This window comes from Oratosquilla oratoria, chromosome 1 (genome assembly GCF_046742065.1).
Source record: "Oratosquilla oratoria isolate Oo_2021 chromosome 1, ASM4674206v1, whole genome shotgun sequence".
Taxonomy (NCBI): domain Eukaryota; kingdom Metazoa; phylum Arthropoda; class Malacostraca; order Stomatopoda; family Squillidae; genus Oratosquilla; species Oratosquilla oratoria.
In genome coordinates, this window is record NC_134777.1 from 118,203,731 (window position 1) to 118,216,230 (window position 12,500).

Sequence of the window (12,500 nt, forward strand, 5' to 3'; positions counted from 1 at the left end):
GGGGTGATCAGGGAACCAGGGGAAACACCTGGAAAGCATGTCCGCGTCTAAACTTGACCCAGCCCTCCTTTAAGAGACGACCCCGTGGTAACAGACGATGGTTAGGTACAGAATTCAACGGCTGTAGTAGTAGGATATATGAACTATAGTGCGTACATAGAGTAAAATGGAATAGGATGGATTCAAATAAACTAAAATAAAATAAAGAATAAAACAAAATGACACCTAAATTAAAAAAAGTAAATATAAATAAATAGATAAAATAAAATGAAACATTACTAACGGCTTAAAACTTCACAAGTAAAAACAAAAAATAAACAAATAAAACAAAAATAAAATAAATAAGCAAACAAATAAATTAAATAGGATACCAACAACGGTTTAAAACTCGACTATTGTCCACAATCATTACCAAAGGGAGAGGAGCATAATGGGTCCCAACGGCCAAGAGGGCCAGGGCAACAAAGGCTTTGTGACGCAAGATCGTATTTTCATTACCTAAAGTCTTGGAAGACAGAAACAAACTCATTCAAGCCTACATTTTATATCATTATATTCCTCTCTTTTGCCCTTGCATAGTCTTCTGGAGATTGCGAGATAATCTAAGTTTTTAACTATTAGTGTGCCTGTTAGTAAGTCACAACACACACACACACACACACACACACACACACACACACACACACACACACACACACACACACACACACACACACACACACACATATATATATATATATATATTACACACACACACGTGAGTTTAACCACCAGAAAAGATAAACTAACGAAACAGAGCACTTTCGTATATTTACATATATATACATATATATACGCTATGTGCATGTGCCTGTGTATTTTGGGTGCAGATTCTCACTAATACACATTGGGTTGAACACAACAGCATTCTGGCACTTATTAATCTTCTATCTCATGCTTTCAGTTCTTCTGACTGTAGATCTTGCTTCAGGAGGATGGACAAAAACAAATCGTCCAAAGTCTTCTATTTTTAATTGACGTTTCGACCACAAGGAGTCATTTTCAGAATAATAAAAATAAATTACAGCCTTTCATGATGCACAGTTGACAATTTTACATGGGAAATGTATTGTGTGAAATTAGGACAAATGGACGTAACGCTTGATCGAACAAAAGGAACTATCTGGAAGGGTCAGGTCAAGTTACAGATCGTTCCTTTTGTACGATTAAGTGTGGTACAATGGTTGTGTCCTTGCTTTGTGGTAAGCAGTCACACATCCAAGGATTCAAGTCCCAGGTGCGGAGCTTATTGATACATTTGTTGTAACTTCACAAAATATGGCTATGGTTCCCGTGTAAGATCGTCAACTGTGTATCATGTAACTGTGTAAGACTTTAATTTCATTTTACCATTCTGAAAAGACTCCTTGTAGTGGAAACGTCAATTAAAAATTAAAAATTTTGAAGGACTTGTCTTGGCTCATCTTCCCGAAGCAAGATCTACAGTTAGACGAATTGAGAACACAAGAAAGAAGATTTATAATTGTCAGAATGCTGTTGTGTTCATTTGAATATGTGTATATATATATAATATATATATATATATAATATATATATATATATATATATATATAATGTATGTATATATATTACACTGTAAGCAGTAACTTGCTACAAACACGTTAGTAAAAGGAAGCACATCCACTCCCCCAGACGTACGGCAGAGCCACGAGACTGTTCACAAGGATCTAAGCGCTGGTGAACAACAGTCCACACCAGTTACTCCCACATGAGCAAGGTGAACAACCACTCCTTGTGCCCGGGCACACGTCGCCGACACAAAAAGCAAGCCTACGCACCACCATACAATAGTATATGTCAAACATACGAAGAGAGACAAAACGCAGGAACGTGTGCACACGTACACACACACGCGCGCGCACACACACACACACACACACACACACACACACACACACACACACACACACACACACAATATTTGGACCCTTTTCCCACTGGCAAGAGAGGACGAGATATTCAGCTGGTGTGATAAAAATTTAGAGGAGGAAAGGTGGAAGAAGAGAGGATCCGGAGGTGGAGGAGGAGACGATCAGTAAGAAACGATGACGACAAAGAACTTTGGGAAACTGAGCATCAGGGAGACGAGGGGGTGGGGGCAAAGGCGGGGCACAGGATCCACGTCTTTGGGTGATCGGGGCATTGGATAATGGGTCTGTTGAAGACCTATGATCTAGATTTCCCGGTGACTTGTCCGGTCCTCTAAAACGGGCAAGGATAGAAAAGCGGAAGGCTCCTTGACTAAGCTCGGAGCCCAGACTCACCGTCAAAAGAGTCTTCCGAATGCATAAACTTGTTAGTAATTTCTTGACCAAGTTTGAATGTATTAATGAGAGGATAAAACGTAGAAAACGGCACTTCATAATTGTTATGTAAATTTCATGGCAAAAGTTTGGAAAGAATAATGATAATAAAAAATAAAAAAATACGGCGCGGTAAAATATTGAAAAGTTGACGCTCGACCCGAAAGGAATGGAGAGTTGACGGAGTCAATTTTACATTTCTGACAGACTTGCTGACTCGGAGTTGATGCTGTTTACATACCAAAGTGGCCCTACCCCCACCCCACCCTCGCCCTCTCCTCCCATTTTCTCTCTTTGTTTCGCACTTTCTCCCACAATTCTTTCGGCCTCTTCTCTCTCTCTATGCACTCCCTCTCTATTATTTCTTTCTCTTTTTACGCATTCGCTCTCTCTCTCTCTGTCTCTCTTTGTATTCTCCTTCTCACTTATTTTTCTACGTATTATTTCTTTACGGATTCTCCCTCTTTTATCTCTCTTTCCCTCTCTATTCTCCCTCTCCCCACCTCTCCATCTCTCTCCTTCCCCTCTCTCTCTTTCTATTTCCCCCTCTCTCTTTCCTCCCCTCTCTTTCTTTTCTCCCCCTCTCTCTTTCCTCCACCTCTCTATTTCCCCACTCTCTTTCTCCTTCCTCCCCCTCTCTCTCTCTTTCCTCCTCTTACCCGCACTCTGCCTCACCTTATCCACGACTGCTCACGTACAAAACGGCAAACTCTAGGACCGATGACCAACTACGGACTGTATGCAGTCGTGATGACCTGAAAGGCACCTTCCTCCTTCCTGCAAGGCCGCCAAAGGCCTCATCACCCCCCCCCCCCAAAAAAAAAAGAGAGAGAGAGATATATGTAGATGAGCACTGGCGTTTAAATAAAAGAATAATCTGCCCGCTACCTAGGAAGTGGAGGAAAAGGATGCCCTGGAAACGAATAAAACGGTTTGTAGGCAGCTAATATGGCCAAAAGTGGCAACTGGTAGGGGAAAAGGAGCTAATGAAACGAAGCAAAACAAACAGGCCACCGTTCTGATTGTCAGCGATATCTACATACATATATACATATATATATATAAATATATATATATATATTATACATATATATACATATATATATATATATTATACATATATATACATATATATATACATATTATACATATATATACATATATATATATATATATATATATATGTATATACAGGTATATATATATATATATATATATATATATATATATACAGGTATATATATATATATATATATATATATATATATATATATATATATATATATATATACAGTATATATGATCTACGGTCACATTAAAAAAATCCTAAAATTGATTTAACAATGTCTTTCCCTTTCTTGCGATGGCAGATACATAATTCAAAAACAATTTGTTCGTAGGTAATTAGAAATAAGACAGAAATCTAAGCGCACACACGTGAGGGTCTTGTTATCGAATGTAAACAAATAAATGAACAAGTAAACAAATAATCATATAAACAAATAAAAAGAATAAAAGCGAAGCGCATTGGGTAAAATAAAATAACTATTCACAATATATATATATATATATATATATATATATATATATATATATATATATACATATATATATATATATTCACAATATATATATATATATATATATATATATATATATATATATATATATATATCCATCGGTGTGGCAGGGATTTCTACATGGGAGAGTGCAAGAATAACATGGTATTCCTGAACATGGATTTCACCTGCAGACGAAAAAAAAAGCAATTCAACTCTTGTCCTTTTAACAGACATTTTCCGAAGTAAAGACCAAAAAAATAGAGAGTGACTGATAGAGAGGAAGTGGGACAGACCTTTTACAGATGCAGGTACAGACACGTGTACAGACACAGACACACACACACACACGGATAGAGAAAGAGGGGGAGGGAGAAATGAAGAGGGAGAAGGAGAGGAGAAGGAGGGAAAGAGGGAGATGGGGAAGGAAATGGATAAAGAGAAGGAACGGGAGAGAAAAGGAAGAGAAAGAGGGAGAAAGATGGAGAGGGAAGGAGGAAGAGATGGAGGAAGAGAAGAGGGAGAGGAAGATGGAGAGAGAGAGAGAGAGAGAGAGAGAGAGAGAGAGAGAGAGAGAGAGAGAGAGAGAGAGAGAGAGAGAGAGAGAGAGAGAGAGAGAGAGAGACAGAGAGAAGAAAGGAGAGGAGGAGGAGAGGAAGGGAGACAGAGAGAGTAGCCAGATCAAAGTTTGTCACAACTTTTTTTCAAATTTCTTGGCACATTAGGAATGCATTACAAACTAATGTGGCAAGAAATTGGAGAGGACCTGGAAGTAACTTCGATATATCTATTCATCGAAAAGAAAGTGGGAGCAATTCCTTCATTTCAATATACACAGTGACCCCCACCCTCCGATTTTTTTTTTCTCCCATTAACCCGGCTGATGGAATAGAAAATGTGTATCACTATTGGTTGTTCATAATGTCACTTTGAACACTATCAGTGGGTAACATTGTATTACTTGTTTCATGGTCTCTGCCTAAAAGTGAAGTAGCGGAATCAGTGTAGCTTACAACCGAGTTTTACGTAGTATTAATAAATCAATTATTACTTGATATTCTTTCCTTAATTTCACCTAAAAAACAAAAACAAAACAAATATAAAGATAAATTAATAAATACAGAACATACTTATCACAGATAATTTTTATCGTGAAAAAATACAGTTTTCTTCCTCAAATGAACCCCCGGTATCGAACGTTAATAAAACTATCGTTGTGTTTTGAAAACCTAACCAATGCGGTAGACAATTTATTTCAGGCAAAGTGGTGGGAGCGGGGAAGGGGGGAGGGGGGAATCTTGGAGAAGACCCCAACCACTCTTCTACCCTTACCAGAACAAAGACTGTAGACTACGTCTGTGTTGAGGCGGTCACGAAATGAATTTTATGAAAAAGCAATATTCGCCACGGAAAAGTACCGGAGGCGAGGTACGCCAGGCAGAACCGGTTAGTATGGGGGGAGGGGGGCGGGACGAAACGACGCAGGAACCGCTGCTGTCGCCGCCACCGGAGGGCGAAACGGACGCCAAGAAATCGTTCTCGAAAGGAGGTTCGGAATTTCGCCTCAGAGATGCGACCGGACCCGGACCCGGACCCGGCTCCGGCTCTTGTTTTTGGTCGCCGCCAGCTGCTGCATTATGCAACCGGCGCCACCAAATATACATTTTTGCTCCTGAAGAATCTGCACCGCTACCGTTACTTTTGTGTAAGTGTTTGTGTGTGTGTGTGTGTGTGTGTGTGTGTGTGTGTGTGTGTGTGTGTGTGTGTGTGTGTGTGTGTGTGTGTGTGTGTACGTGTGTGTGTGTACGCGTGTGTGTGTACGCGTGTGTGTGTACGTGTGTGCATGTGTGTGTGTGTGTGTATGTGTGCACGTGTGTGTGTGTGTACGTGTGTGTGTACATGTGTGTGTGTGTACGTGTGATTCACCATGGTCTTGGATCACGTGTTGGACTCGTGATTGATAGCTATTTCCCTCCCAGAAGAGAGCTCAGAGCTCATATATGGCCGATGTATGGGTAATGCTGTGACCTTACATGCACACACACACCCAACTTGCCGCCCACGAGAGTTGGAGTAACAACCCGCAGCACAGCGATACAGAAATTATTTCAGCCCTGGGCGGGATTCGAACCCGGACCACCGTTGTGGCAGCCGGGAACTCTACCAACTGTGCCACGTGTGTGTGTGTGTGTGTGTGTGTGTGTGTGTGTGTGTGTGTGTGTGTGTGTGTGTGTGTGTGTGTGTGTGTGTGTGTGTGTGTGTGTGTGTGTGTGTGTGTGTGTGTGTGTGTGTGTGTGTGTGTGTGTGTGTGTGTGTGTGTGTGTGTGTGTCCTCTGTTGGGCACAGGACGTGTGTGCGCGGGTGTAGGAGAAGAAACTACATGTGGCAACTAGGGTGAGGAGTTTCAGAGGGTGTGAACACCGAAAAACTTCTACACAACGAAGCGGGAAGGATGTGGTGCCGAGAGTATTTTTGGTGACAACACACAGTATCATTGTACACGTAGAGAGAAGAATAGTTTAGTTACAATGGACAGTATTCAAGTGTCAAAACAAAAACACTATGCTGACTTTCGTAAGCTTATTTTCGTGTGACATTTTCTATGACAACTTAAGAAAAAAATGTATTATTGTGAACTCAAAGTACAAAATTTGCGGTGACTCAACTGCTCGTTAAAAAATAATAGTGAGAAGACATATGCACTGGTGTTAATATGATTTCTTTTCATGAGGTTCATAAAAAAAAGAAAAAGAAAACTCAGACATGAAACTCATGATGGGAAACAGATTTTTAACACTCGAATGACCTCGAGATTCTATGATAGTGCTATAGTTTCCCCTGAGGAAATATATTTCTATATGAGTGTGAATGGGCAACAGACATTTGAGATGAAATATGTAAGTTGGTTCACGTCTGAGTCCTAATGCATTCAATGAATATGGTAAAACCATCATGTCTACACATACTACATGAATCATGGGTGTATCTACGCAATTTTATTAAATCATAAATGAATAATATGTAAGAGACTAAGTCACAGAAAATAAAATAAAAACATCATACTGCTACGTTAGAAGTTCCGTCACCACTGACGATGATCAGAGCTACTGTAAAGAAAACGTAACGATCAGAGGTAATATTCATGGCAGACACTCGTGTGGGTATGAGGGCGGTGGTCATAGAGAAGGGCAACGTGGGTTTTTATCATATAGTTACACGAATAAATGTAGATATAATGATCTTCAAAAAGCATAAAAAAATGAGATTGAGTGAAGGTGGGCCGAGTAAGGATGTCAAAAGGAATCATATAAAAAGGATAGGAAAAGAAAATTGAAAAATAAATATAGCGGGAAAGCCACCAACCCATAAGCCATGATGACGCCACAAGAAGAAGTAGTGCAAAATCATCTGAACCTTACTGAGGTATAAGGGCTTGATGGTCACAGAAAAAGCAAAACATAGCAATAATCATTAAAGCCCTCAAACTCCAATACTCAATTCCATAAAGACCCCGAATTCACATTCCAGTTATAAAGTATTACACAAACCCAAAATGAAGCGAATGATCAGGGCGTCCATGTTCCCGTCATTTTCCTTGTACGTATATAGAGGCACTGTGACTCAAAACTACTCCGCTGCTGAAACAGCGCGAGTCCCCTCATAGCTCACAAAGGTCAGAGAGATACTAAAACTGCACATTACCTGGGATTACTGCATCAAGGGTGGTGGGTAATGGTTACCACTATTACCCACCACCTGGCGCTGAGGCTAGCTATAGAGTGACGATAGTAAAGAACTACATTGCACAAGGGAAGGGGAAGGGGAGGGGGGCAGGTCTGAGGGCAAAGTAGGAGAGAAGAGGGGGCCAGTGGGGAAAAGATGGGAGGGAAGGGGAAGATGGGAGAGGGGAGGGGATGGGAAGATGGAAGAGGGAAGGGAGGAGAAGGGAATGGGAGGGGAGGGGAGGGAGGGAAGGGAGATGGGAGGGGAGGGAGGGGAATGGAATGAGAAGGGTAGGAGGGGGAAGGTAGGAGAGGGAAGAAGATGGGAAGAGAGGGAATGGAGATAGGAGGGGAGAGATGGGAAGGGAGTGGAAGGGGAGGGCAGGGAAGGGAATGGGAAGGAGGGAGGGGAAAGAAATGGAAGGGGAGAGAGGGAAAGGGAATGGGAGGGAAGGTAGGAGAAGGTGGTGGGAGAGGAGGGAGGGGTAAGGGGAGGGGAAGGGGATGAGAGGGAAGGAGGGGAATGGGATGGGATGGGATGAGAGGGAGGGGAATGGGATGGGGTGGGAGAGAGGGGAATGGGATAGGGTGGGAAGGAGGGCAATAAGACGGAGTGGAAGGGAGGGAAATGGAATGGGGTGGGAGGGAGGTGAAGGGGATGTGTGGGAGGGGGTGGGAAGGGAGGGAGGGAGGAGAAGGGATAGGAGGGAGGGGAAGGGGATGGAAAGGGGTGGAGATGGTGAGGGGATTGGAAGGGAATAGAATGGGGTGGGAGGGAGGGGAAAGGGATGGGAGGGAGGTAAAGGTGATGGGATGGGAGGGGGTGGGAAGGGAGGGAGGAAAGGGAAGGGATAGGAGGGAGGGGAGGGGGAGGGGAGGGGGAGGGGGAGGGGATAGGAGGGAGGGGAAGGGGATGGGAAGGGGTGGGGGTGGGGATGGGAAGGGAATGGGAAGGGGAGGGATGGGAAGGGGAAGAGATATGAAGAAAGGGAAGGAAGAAGAGGGGAAAGGAGGGGGTGGGTGGGGAAGGAAGGAAAGAGAAATATAGGGAAGGAGAGGGGAGGAGATGGGAAGGGAGGGGATGGAAAGGGAAGAGAGGAGACGAGACGAGAATGACAAGAAGGGGAGGGGGGGAGATGGGAGGGGAAGGGAGCTGATGGGACGGGAGGGGAGGGGAGGGGAAGGGAATGGGATAGGAAGTGGAGGGGATGGAGTAGGATGAAATGGGGAGATGGGGGGATTGGAAGGTAATGGGAAGGGAAGAGATGGGAGGGGAGAGGAAGCGAGTGGGGGGAGCAGGAGAGGAAGTGGGGGGAGGTAACGACGGGAGAGGAAGCAGGGGGAGAGGAAGCGGGGAGAGAGGAAGCTGGGGGAGAAGGGGAAGTGAGAGGAGGGAGGGAGGGATGGGACAGGAATGGAACGGGAGGTGACAGGTGAATAGAAGAGAGTTTGTGTGCAAAAGAAAGGTGAGGGAAGGTGTTGGGGGGAAGAAAAGGAGAAGGTATACGGTTAAACTCCCACGGGGATGGGGGGGAGTGTATGGGGGGGAGTTGGAGAGGAACTTAACTATATTTCATCTATTACCATCTATAACAATAATAAACTTAGAATATTGACAATATATTTTCTGCAAGCCTTGATATTATATTGTAAATAAAACAAAACCATTATTTCTACTGGACACCAGGAATGAACAAGTGAGTAAATAAATAATTGAATGAAAAAAAAATCATTCCTGATCTGCGCCCAAGTTAAGTAGGAGCTGAGGGAGCGAGACCCACGGGGGACCCCGGGGGGGGGAGAGGGAGGTCACGTGGGGGAGAGGGGGGAAGGGAGGAGACTGGAAGTGAATGAAGAGAACAGAGACAACGGGTGAGTGGACGTACAGGACACAAGGAAGGCGAATTCAGGGAAAGGAATCCATGGGGAGAAACAGAGGAAGATTGGATTGGAGATGCGGCGAGGAAAGGTAGGGAGGAGGAAAGACGAGGAGGAGGAGGAGGAGGAGGAGTTGGGGGAGGAAGAAGAATTGAGGGAGGAGGAGGAGCTGAGGGAGGAGGAGAAGGTAAGGGAGGAGAAGGAGTTGAGGGAGGAGAGGGAGTTGAGAGAGGAGGGAGAGGTGAGGGAGGAGGGGGAGGTGAGGGAGTAGGAGGGTGAGGGGGGCGGGGGAGGTGAGGAAAGAGGGGAAAGGAAGGGAGAATGGGAGAGTGAGGGAGAAGGGGAAAGTGAAGGAAGTAAGGAGAAGGGGAAAGTGAAACGTAACAGAGGAGGAGGAGGAGGAGGAGGAGGAGGAGGAGGAGGAGGAGGCAACAGAAGAGAGGATAGGAAAACGAAGGGAGGGTAGGCGAGGGAGAATGGGGAAAGTAATGGATATGGAAGGAGAGGGGAACAGAGACTGAGAGTGAAAGGAGTGAGGGTGAGGGGAAAGGAGAAGAGGGGGAAAGGGAAAATAGGGTAGGGGAAGAGGGGAAAGGGGAAGAGGGGAAAGGGGAAGAGGGGGAGGGGAAGATGGGGAGGGGAAGATGGGGAGGGGAAGAGAAGGGAGGGGAAGAGAGGGGAGGGGAAGAGGGGGAGGGGAAGAGGAGGGGAAGAGAGGGAAGGGGAAGAGGGGGGATGGGAAGAGGGGGAGGGGAAGACTGGAGAGGGGAAGAGGGGGAGGGGGAAATGAGAGGAAGAGGGGGAGAAGAAGAGGGGGAAGAAGGGGAGATGTTGGAGGCAAGAGAAAGGGGTGAAGGGAAAGTGGTGAGGGGGAAGGGGGAAAGCGAGGGGAGCAGAGAGGGGGTCGAGAGAGAGAGAGGAAAGAGATTGAGGGGGAGGAAAGGAGAAAGAGAGGGGGAATCGTAGGAGAGAGAAAAGGAGAGGAAGGGGAGAAGAAGGGGAGAGGATGGGGAGATGATGGAGAGACGGGGAGAGGGGGAGAGACAGGAGGGGAGAGAAGAGAGGGAGAGGGGAGAGGTGAGAAGAAGAGGGGAAGAGAGAAAGGAAAGGAGACGGGGGAGAAATAGGGACCGAGAGAAGAGAAGAGGAGTGAGAGAGGAAGAGAGGGAGAGAGAAGGAGAGAGGAGACGGGGGAGAGAGAGGGAAAAAGAGGGGGAGAAATATGAGGAAAAAGAAGGGAAGAGGAGACGGGGAGAGAGGGAGAGAAAGACGGGGAAAGGGAGGGGGAGAGAGGGGGAGAGAAAATAAGAGAGACAGGGAGAGGGGGAGAGGGGGAGGGGGAGAAAGAGGGAGATTGAGAATGGAAAAGAATCAAGGGGGGAGAGGTGGACAAAAGAAACAGAGGAGGAGGGAGGGAAGGAAGAGAAGGAGAGAGGAGTTGAGAGGGGGAGAAAGATGGAGGGAAAAGAGGGGGGAGAAAGAGGGGGTGAGAAGGGAAGAAAGCGGGGTAAAGAGAGGTAGAGAGAAGGAGAGGAAGAGAGAGGGGTGATAAACGGGAAATGGAGAAGGGAGAGAGAGGTACAGACGGGAAAGAGAGCGGGGAGAGAGTGAAGAGTGGAGATCGTGGTAAAGAGTGGGAAAGAGGGGAGAGAGGGAACAGGGGGAGAGACAGAGGGAGAGAGCGGCGGAAAGAGAGGACAGAGACGAGAGGAGGGGGAGGTAGAGGAAGGAGGGGGTGAGTGAGTGAGAGAGGGAAGAGAGGAGGAGCGCGAGGAAAATATGACAAGAGGAGAGGCACAGGGGAGATAGAGACAGACAGAGAGAGAGAGGGTGAGAGAGAGAGAGAGAGAGAGAGAGAGAGAGAGAGAGAGAGAGAGAGAGAGAGAGAGAGAGAGAGAGAGAGAGAGAGAGAGAGAGAGAGAGAGAGAGAGAGAGAGAGAGAGAGAGAGAGGAAAGAGAAAAAGGAGAAATATGAGAAAGTGAGGAAAAAAGAGATCTAATGGATACAGGAGAGACCGGAAAGGAGCAAGGGGAGGAGAGAGATAGAGTAGAGACAAAGAGGAGAGATAGGGAGAAAGATAATGGAAAATATAAGAGTGAGAAATGGGAGATACATAAAGGAGAGGTGAGAGAGTAAGAGTGAAAAAGTGAAGAATGGGAGAAAGAAGGGAATATAACGAGACAGAGGGGAAAAACAGAGGGAAAATACGAGAGTAAGAGACAGGATATATATATATATATATATATATGTATGTATATATATATATATGTATATATATATATGTATACATATATGTATATATATATATAGACACACACACACACACACATATATATATATATATATATATATATATATATATATATATACATATACACACATACCATACATATACCAATAGCTATTTCCCACTTACAAAGGAGGTAGCTAATAAATAAAGGCATAAAACCCACTCACACACATTCCATCCCCACACACTCCACTCCCATTCACCTCCCTCCCTCACTCTTTTCTTGGGTTATCCTGGATGACGGGTCATCCCTGCATCTCGTCCAATGCCCTGGGTCAGAAGGAGTGCAGCACGACACAGTACATCCAGAGTAAGGCCGCTTTATTTAGTCAGCAACCCCCACTCTTCGTCTCATCATGCAGAAAAAGAGAAAACGGGAAGAAATCCCTTTTGGGCTACGTCAAAATATCATTCACACATACTCCCTCACCGTTCCATCCCCTACCCACTCCCTTCCATGCATCACCATCCATACAATCATTCTCCACTCGCCCCTACCTTCTGTCTTCTCCCTTCTTTCCTAAACAGACATCCCACTCTTTCCTAATGCCGCTTTTAGCCCATATATCCATCTCATCCTTCGTCGCCCTTCAGGTTCACTCTCTCCACCTTTGCCTTGCACACCTATTTTACTAATTTCTTCTTCATTTATTCTTTCCATGTCTCCAAACGATATATGTGCATGTA

The 12,500-nt window shown here is 45.0% G+C and overlaps 1 protein-coding gene across 15 annotated transcripts in view; it reads right to left on the bottom strand.

Moving 5' to 3' along the window:
- The window catches only part of Glut1 (Glucose transporter 1), a 490,886-nt gene that overhangs the window by 312,638 nt on the left and 165,748 nt on the right, over nt 1-12,500 (bottom strand). The gene's annotated exons all lie outside the window — the stretch shown is intronic.